Here is a 7,975-nt window from a genome sequence, read left to right as displayed (position 1 = left end):
ACGTTTTGACACCAAAAAATTAACTATATCGGCATACCAAGGTGTACTAACCTTTATGGACAGCAATTGTTCATCGGGGAATGTCTCTGCAATGGGTAGGGACTCCTCATTATGCACCATTCGGCTTAGGTGGTCAGCCACCACGTTTTCACTTCCCTTCTTGTCACGAATCTCGATGTCGAACTTTTGAAGTAACAACATCCACCGAATTAGCCGGGGCTTGGCCTCCTTTTTGGTGAGCAAGTACTTTAGAGCTGCATGATCAGTGAAAACAATTACTTTAGTACCAATTAGATATGATCGAAATTTATCTAAAGCAAAGACAACGGCAAGAAGTTCTTTTTCCGTAGTGGAGTAGTTCAATTGGGCATCGTTCAACGTCCGTGAGGCATAGTAGATGACATGCGGCCTCTTGTCCTTTCTTTGTCCCAAAACAGCCCCTAAAGCATAATCGAACGCATCACACATAAGCTCGAACGGGAGGCTTCAATCCGGGGGAACAATAATGGGTGCCGTGGTCAACAACTCCTTGAGTTGGTTGAATGATGCCGTGCACTCCTTAGTGAATTCAAACGCCACGTCTTTTTGTAGGAGGCGGCAAAGAGGTTGTGCAACTTTTGAGAAATCTTTGATAAACCTACGATAGAAACCTGCATGGCCAAGAAACGAACGAACCTCTCTAACCGAAGTCGGAGAGGGTAAGTGACGTACAAGATCTATCTTTGACTTATCAACTTCAATGCCGTTTTCAGAGATGATATGACCTAAAACTATGCCTTGTTTAACCATGAAATGACATTTTTCCCAATTAAGAATAAGGTTAGTTTCAACACAACGTTTTAGAATCAAACTTAGATTATGCAAGCAACCATCAAAGGAATCTCCAAAGACACTGAAATCATCCATAAAAACTTCAATTATTTTCTCAACATAATCGGAAAATATGCTCATCATGCATCTTTGAAATGTGGCAGGTGCATTACATAAACCAAAAGGCATGCGACGATATGCAAATGTACCAAAAGGGCATGTGAAAGTGGTTTTTTCTTGGTCCTCGGGTGCAATGACAATTTGATTATAACCGGAATAACCATCAAGAAAACAATAGAAAGCATAACCGGCTAACCTCTCAAGCATTTGGTTAATGAACGGCAATGGGAAGTGATCCTTCCTCGTGGTGGCGTTTAGCTTCCTATAGTCGATGCACACCCTTCAACCAGTTTGAATGCACGTAGGAACAAGCTCATTCTCGGCATTTTCAACCACAGTTACTCCGGATTTCTTTGGAACGCATTGCACGGGCGAAACCCACCTACTATCCGAGATTGGATAGATTACTCCACAATCCAAAAGCTTGATTATCTTCTTCTTCACAACTTCCATCATCGGAGGGTTGAGACGGTGTTGAGCCTCTCGAGATGTTTTGGACCCCTCCTCTAGAAGTATGCGATGCATGCACGTAGTAGGGCTAATTCCCTTTATGTCGGCCAATGTCCATCCAATTGCCGTTTTGTACTCTTTAAGCACTCGCACCAATTTGTTTTCTTCTTGTGCCGTGAGTGAGGATGAGATAATGACGGGCAATGTCTCATCCTCGCCCAAGAAAACATACTTCAAATGACTAGGCAACGGCTTAAGTTCAAGTGTAGGTGGCTGCACAACTGAGGGAAGCATTTTATTAGCCGAAACTGAACTTAAAATAGGGTCCAAAAACTTACCCAATTGTGATGGCAATGACTCGAGGGCAGCCACCATCTCAATAATATCCTCATTAGGGGGCACGGCCAAGGATTCCTCATGCATGCCGTGGGGTTCCTTGGTGGTTGTTTCCATGTTTTGCATGTCCCTTCCTTGTGCAATGACCAATTCAAGTGCATCGTCCTTCAAATTGTCCAAATGGTTCTGCGCCAAAGAGTCAATTATATCAATAGCAAAACATGAATGATTCTCACTAGGGTACTTCATAGAATCAGAAAGATTGAAATTAATAACTTCTCCATCAAATTCCATCGTCAAAGTGCCATTATAGACGTCAATCTTCGTACGAGCATTTTTCATGAATGGCCTTCCAAGGAGAATGGGTAATGACGGGGCATGGTCCGATTCATCCATCTCAAGTACGTAGAAATCCGTCGGAAAGATCAAATGATTAACCTCCACTAAAACATCTTCCAAAACTCCCTTTGGATAGGCATGAGATCTATCGGCCAATTGTATAATAACACCATCATTTTTCAACGCTCCTAGGTTCATAGATGCGTAAATTGAATATGGCATGACATTTATGGATGCACCTAAGTCTAACATGGCAGATTCAAACCTAGAATTACCAATAACACACGGAATTGTGAAACTACCCGGATCTTTGCATTTAAGGGGCAGTTTGCGTTGCAAGATGGTTGAGACGTTTTCACCCACTTTTACAACCTCCTTGGTCGAAATCCTCCTCCTATCAGTGCAAAGTTTCTTCAAGAACTTGGCGTACCTCGGGACTTGCTTGATTGCATCCAAAATAGGGATATTGACTTGAACTTTACGAAACGTCTCGAGAATGTCCTTTTCCGCTTCCTCTTTTTTTGTTTGCTTAAACCTACTAGGAAAATGAACATTCAAAGGAAAAGCATTAGTAGGAACTGAACTTGACACGTTTTTACCTTTATTGGGTGAATTGGACGGTTTAGGATCACATGAGGCTTGCGGCAAAGGTGTTTCCACCTTGGCCGTGAGTGAGCTTTGTTCCTCCTCTTCAATTCTCAATTCTTCCTCCTCGTTGGTATATGATGTGGGTGGTCTAGGATCAGATCCAACTTGCTTTCCACTTCGCAAACTCATAGCTTTTGCAGATTCAAATCCACCTTTCGGATTGACCACGGTTGAACTTGGCAACCTACCTTGCTCTCGAAATTGTCCCATGAACTCGGCAATTTGCCCCAATTGCTTCTCCAAATTGTCCACCATTTTGTCTTGGATTTGTCTGTCCTTAGTTTGAGTTTGTACTTTCTGCGTCAAAGTAGTAAGTAACTTAACAACTTGATCATTATCCAAAGACATACCTGAGCTCGTTGGGGTATATTGCGATTGAGTTTGATTGGGGACGAATGGCTTTGTATAAAAGCCCGGTGGTTGCTGCCTAAATCCTCCTTGTTGTTGAGGATCCTGCCATTTGAAATTTGGATGGTCACGCCAACCGGGATTGTAGGTAGTGGAGAAGGGGTCACCACGATTTTGGTATTGATTCCCATATCCCACGGCATTGAGTGTCTCCCACCCTTCATTCTCGATCAATTGTGGGCACTTATCCGTGGGATGTCCTTGCATGGAGCACACACCACAAGAAGCTATGGTTTGGACTTTTGGACCGTCCATCACCTGAGAAAGCAAAGTAGTGAGGTTAGCCATTTGATTTTGAAGCTCGGTTATGGCACTTACCTTATTGACTTGGTGTTGCCGTGGGGTACTCCTCTGTCCAACGCCTTCGTATTGTTGAGCGTTCAATGCTCGATTAGCAATCAAGGTCTTTGCAGTCGTGGGGGTCTTGTCCACCAAGGCTCCTCCCGTTGAGGCACCTAGCATTTGACGTTCGATTGGTAGAAGTCCCTCGTAGAAGTATTGTAAGAGAAGTTCCTCCTTCATCTGATGTTGTGGACATGAAGCAACAAGAGATTTAAAACGTTCATAATAAGTAGGAAAAGATTCACCTTCATCTTGTTGAATTCCACTTATCCTTTTTCGTAGGAGGATGACTCGAGAAGTTGGGAAAAACTTCTCCAAGAAAGCCCGTTTCATGCTCTCCCAAGATGTGACAGTTTCGGGAGCCAATTCATACAACCAATCTTTAGCTTTATCCATTAAAGAGAATGGAAAAGCTTTCATCTTCAAGATGCTTCCATCGACATTGACCGGGGTCATGCTCGAACAAACAACTTCGAACTCCTTTAAGTGTTTGTTTGGATCCTCCATGGACAGCCCATAGTACTTCGGAATGTGATGTAACAAACTTGACTTCAATTCGAACTCGGCAGTCTTATCTGGATCCGCCCTAGGATATTGAATACATAGGGGTGCGGCATTGTCCAATCCCGAAGCGGAAAGCTCCTTGATTGTTAGGTTGTCCGCTGTCATGTCTACTTCACCCACTCTTGCCGTGGGTTCCTCTTCTTCAAATTCAGAAACGGACTCGGAACTTTCACTTGATTCGCTAGGTTCTGGGTTCTTTCTCTTTCGTCTCAACTCTCGCTCGAAATCGTCGTCAAAGTCCAAGATATGTTCACGAATCGGATGAGAACTCCGAGTCATAAACTAGTACCTAAAACAAGAAACAAAACAAGATTAAGAATCTGGAATAAAATAAAACAAACGAAAATAAAACAATCCAAGGGATTAGCAAAGTTGCTAATCCCCGGCAACGGCGCCAAAATTTGATGTGATAATTATACGCACACAAATTAAACCCTCTTTTTATCAATTGTAGTGAAGAATGTAAGTAGGGATCGTTCTGGACCGGGGATTATGAGGGATTGTTAATCACTTGGATTTGACTCAAAAACGTAAAAACATAATATAAAACACCAAACTAGACCCAAAGAATGCAAAACTAAAGTTTAAAACACTAAGACAAACCAAAAGACTCAAAACAACAAGAAAACACTCAAAACTGCCTTAAAACTACTTTCTGAGCAGTTTTGAGCACTAGAGAAGAATTTGGAAGAAAATAGTTATAACTTGACTCAAGATACTTTAAAAACACAAACTAAATTGATTTCTAACTAATTTGACACTCCAAGTAAAGGGGGATTTTGATTTTGACGAATATGAAAACAAAACTTAAAACTTTGTAAAACAAACAGATTTTAAAACGAATTTGGATTTAATGAATGGAATGAAGGCTAGCTAAGGGGTTCATCTCCACACATGCCATACTTGCACACAAAACGATTTCTAATTGCTTTTCAATAAACCATGAATTCTCAACGCCCCAGATTAACCGTGAATTGCACTAATTAACCCTCAGATTTTCCTAACGTTATTGAATTGGATGATTGCATACGACAACCCAAAGCATTCCCCACAAGTTCCCTACATGAATTGCATAATAGAGATACAAGCAAGAATCATTAAGTTCTTTGAAAACCATAAGCATTGACGAAGCACTCGTTACTATGAATTGCATGAAACTTATGCCAAGAATTTACTTAACGCAATTGAGATCATCAACTTTTACTACTTGTGAATATAAGTTTGTAACGATTAGGTGAAACTTCCTTATATCCTATAGCATTAGATTTATGCATGATAATTAAGCGTGCACTCTCAACCAACACACACAAATCAGTTTAATTCAAATAGATAAGTGAATTGAATTCACAACTTATGAAACGCAATTAGAGGTAATCAAATCATATAGCAAGCATGATCATGGTTTCGAATCCCCCCCTAGCCAAGGGGGGGTTTAGTTCCTCATACGTACAAGACAAAGAAAAGTAAATTTAACCATTGAAATTAAAGGAGAGGAAACACCTAAAAATTCCAGCAACTCGAACTTGTATTGCATGAACGTCCAAGCCCTCTTCCCCTCCTCTTTGTTGCGGCACAAGGTCTAAGGATAGGTTTTGGGTGGTATTTGTATGGAGGAATGGATGTGTAATGGTAGGGTAGTGTTTAAGAGGGATGGGGAGTGCGGCAAGGTGGGAAAATATGGAGAATGGTGAAGGATTGCTGCGGCAAGGGTTGGGAATGTATTTCTGGCGAATTTCTGAATGTGGAGGAGTGAATGATCAATTGGTGCGGCAAGGGGGTCTATTTATAGTGCAAAATCCCTCTCAATCAGCAAGGAAAAGGACTAAGTATTTGAAGATGACAAGGAAATCAAAACCCATCAGGAATAGGCCATCTAGAAGGTAGGAAACCCCAAAGGAAAAGGAATAGAGGCGCCAGATTTTTAGGGTTCTAGAAACAAAGTGTTTTGTGGCAGAAATTGGCACTTCTAAAAGGATTTGAGGCGCCACCTTTGTTGGAGATAAGATAAGGTTTCTAGAATCATGATTTAAGTGCCAGATTTGTAGGGAAAAAGAGATAAGGGTGCGGCACCTTCTTAGGGATAATGTTAGGGCTTCTAAAAAGCCTAAAAACTAAGGGGAGTTGGATAAAACCCACGGCAAAGATAGGATAGGGCATCTAAGGCTTCTAGAAACCCTCCAAGATAAGGTAAAGTGCATGGCATCCCTATAGGATTAGGATAAGGTGTCCTAAAGTGTTTAGGACTCCTCTTTGTGGCTGAAAACCTTGTGCATTAGGATTAGGAAAGCTAATCCTTCTTCATCTTGGAATTCTTCTCCTTCTTGGACTTGGAAAACTTCTTTGTTGCTGCAACTTGAGGCCATTGGGATTTAACTTTCCTAAGTCAAGTAGGAAACGTTGCTCAAGTAGGAATCATCATCTTCAAATCTTCAATTTCGTCCATCCTCTTAGCTCCAAGCATATGATATCCATTCCAAGCTCTAATTTGCTCCAAAAGGCTCCAAAATGCATCCTTTTGCATACTTTGCCCTTAAATCCTGAAAATACATAAAACTAGCTTAAAAGAGTACTTTACTAAGGAAAAACACTATAAATGCACAAGAACAAGCTAACTAAGGTGCATAAATATGCCCCTATCAGTTACCTTCTTTGGTACAGGTGCCCAACCGATTTAAAGGTGGTGGGAGCATTTACATGGACTTTCGAAACCAAAACACCACCATCAGGGAGGATCACTACCCCCTCCCATTCATTAAGCCATATTATGAAAGTGTTGAAGGGCATGTTGTGGAGGAGATCCCATTACATGCCGTGGGCTCCAATGGGGAATGAGCACACCATTGTCCGGCTGCACGATGTTAAAGCATGCGCTTCGTGGGAGGCAACCCATGCAATCACCAAGGAGAGGATGGCATTTACACTCCATAACCAGATTTGCGTCCCTAACCTCTTTTCTTTGTTATTTACATTCTGCCATGCTTAGTGTGTTTAGTTGATGTTTGCTTGTTTACTTGTGTTTTGTGTGAATTTATGTTTAAAACATTGAGGACAATGTTTGATTTAAGTGGGGGGGTAACTAAGTATATTTGATGCAAATTCGTAGGATTTTATCACCCATAACTTCAAGTGTTGTTCCTTGTTGTTTTAAAGTGTTTTTAAGCTGTTTTGGAGTGTTTTACTGTGTTTTGTTTTATAACTCCGAAAATCACATAAAAATTTGAAAAACATGTTTTGAAAAGCCTAAAAAGAGTGTTTTGAGTCATTTTTGTGTGTTTGTGTCTTAGGGTACCTTCCAACACAATGATGAGGATTTGGTTTTTAATTGCATGACTGTTAAAACGACTTATAAACATGGAGAAAAGTTTGATTTACTCTTGGTATATGCTTGGTTATGGTTATAATGTATGACTTCACATGCAATCATAAAAGAAAAATTAGTTTTTCTAACATGCTTGAAGGAAGGAACTCAAACAAACGCTACAACCTTGTGAGACTTGAGCCTAAACGTTATTTGGAGAGTTAAAATATGTGCATTATTGTTTTCTAAAGTCGTTGCACGATCTCATTATTCTTTGCTTGGTTACTACTTAGAAGGCGTTTCATCATATAGTTCCAAATGCTAGAACTCATGCCCATTTCATTCGAAGCATGTTATTGATTTGCATAACACATATTCAAGAAGAAGTTGTGAAGTGACCACCACCAAAGCCAAATTGCCGTGTATCCTACTTCATTATATGTTTAAGTTAACCCCATTGAGCCTTGTTAAGCTTACATTCTTTGTTAACCCACATTATCCTCACCTAGCCTAGATTAGGACCATCCATACCCTTATTCTTGAAGCATAGCAAAGCATGATTTATTTGAACTCCTTTTGATTAATGTTTGGCAGAAAACAAGTGTGGGGGAAGTATTTCTCATGTGAGTTAGTGTGCCATAGGCACGGGTGGAAAAGAAA

At 40.7% G+C, this 7,975-nt stretch overlaps 1 pseudogene across 1 annotated transcript; it reads right to left on the bottom strand.

Moving 5' to 3' along the window:
- Positions 1-486: 486 nt before the first annotated feature.
- LOC148691288 (uncharacterized) lies at positions 487-7,685 on the bottom strand (annotated as a pseudogene). Its single transcript, XR_015955654.1, has one exon. The product of XR_015955654.1 is annotated as an uncharacterized LOC148691288 (transcript).
- Positions 7,686-7,975: the final 290 nt, after the last annotated feature.

This window comes from Pyrus communis, chromosome 14 (genome assembly GCF_041283825.1).
Source record: "Pyrus communis isolate YQ-2024b chromosome 14, ASM4128382v1, whole genome shotgun sequence".
NCBI lineage: Eukaryota > Viridiplantae > Streptophyta > Magnoliopsida > Rosales > Rosaceae > Pyrus > Pyrus communis.
Note: the sequence above shows the minus strand (reverse complement) of the source record. Positions and strands in the feature narration are given on the sequence as shown.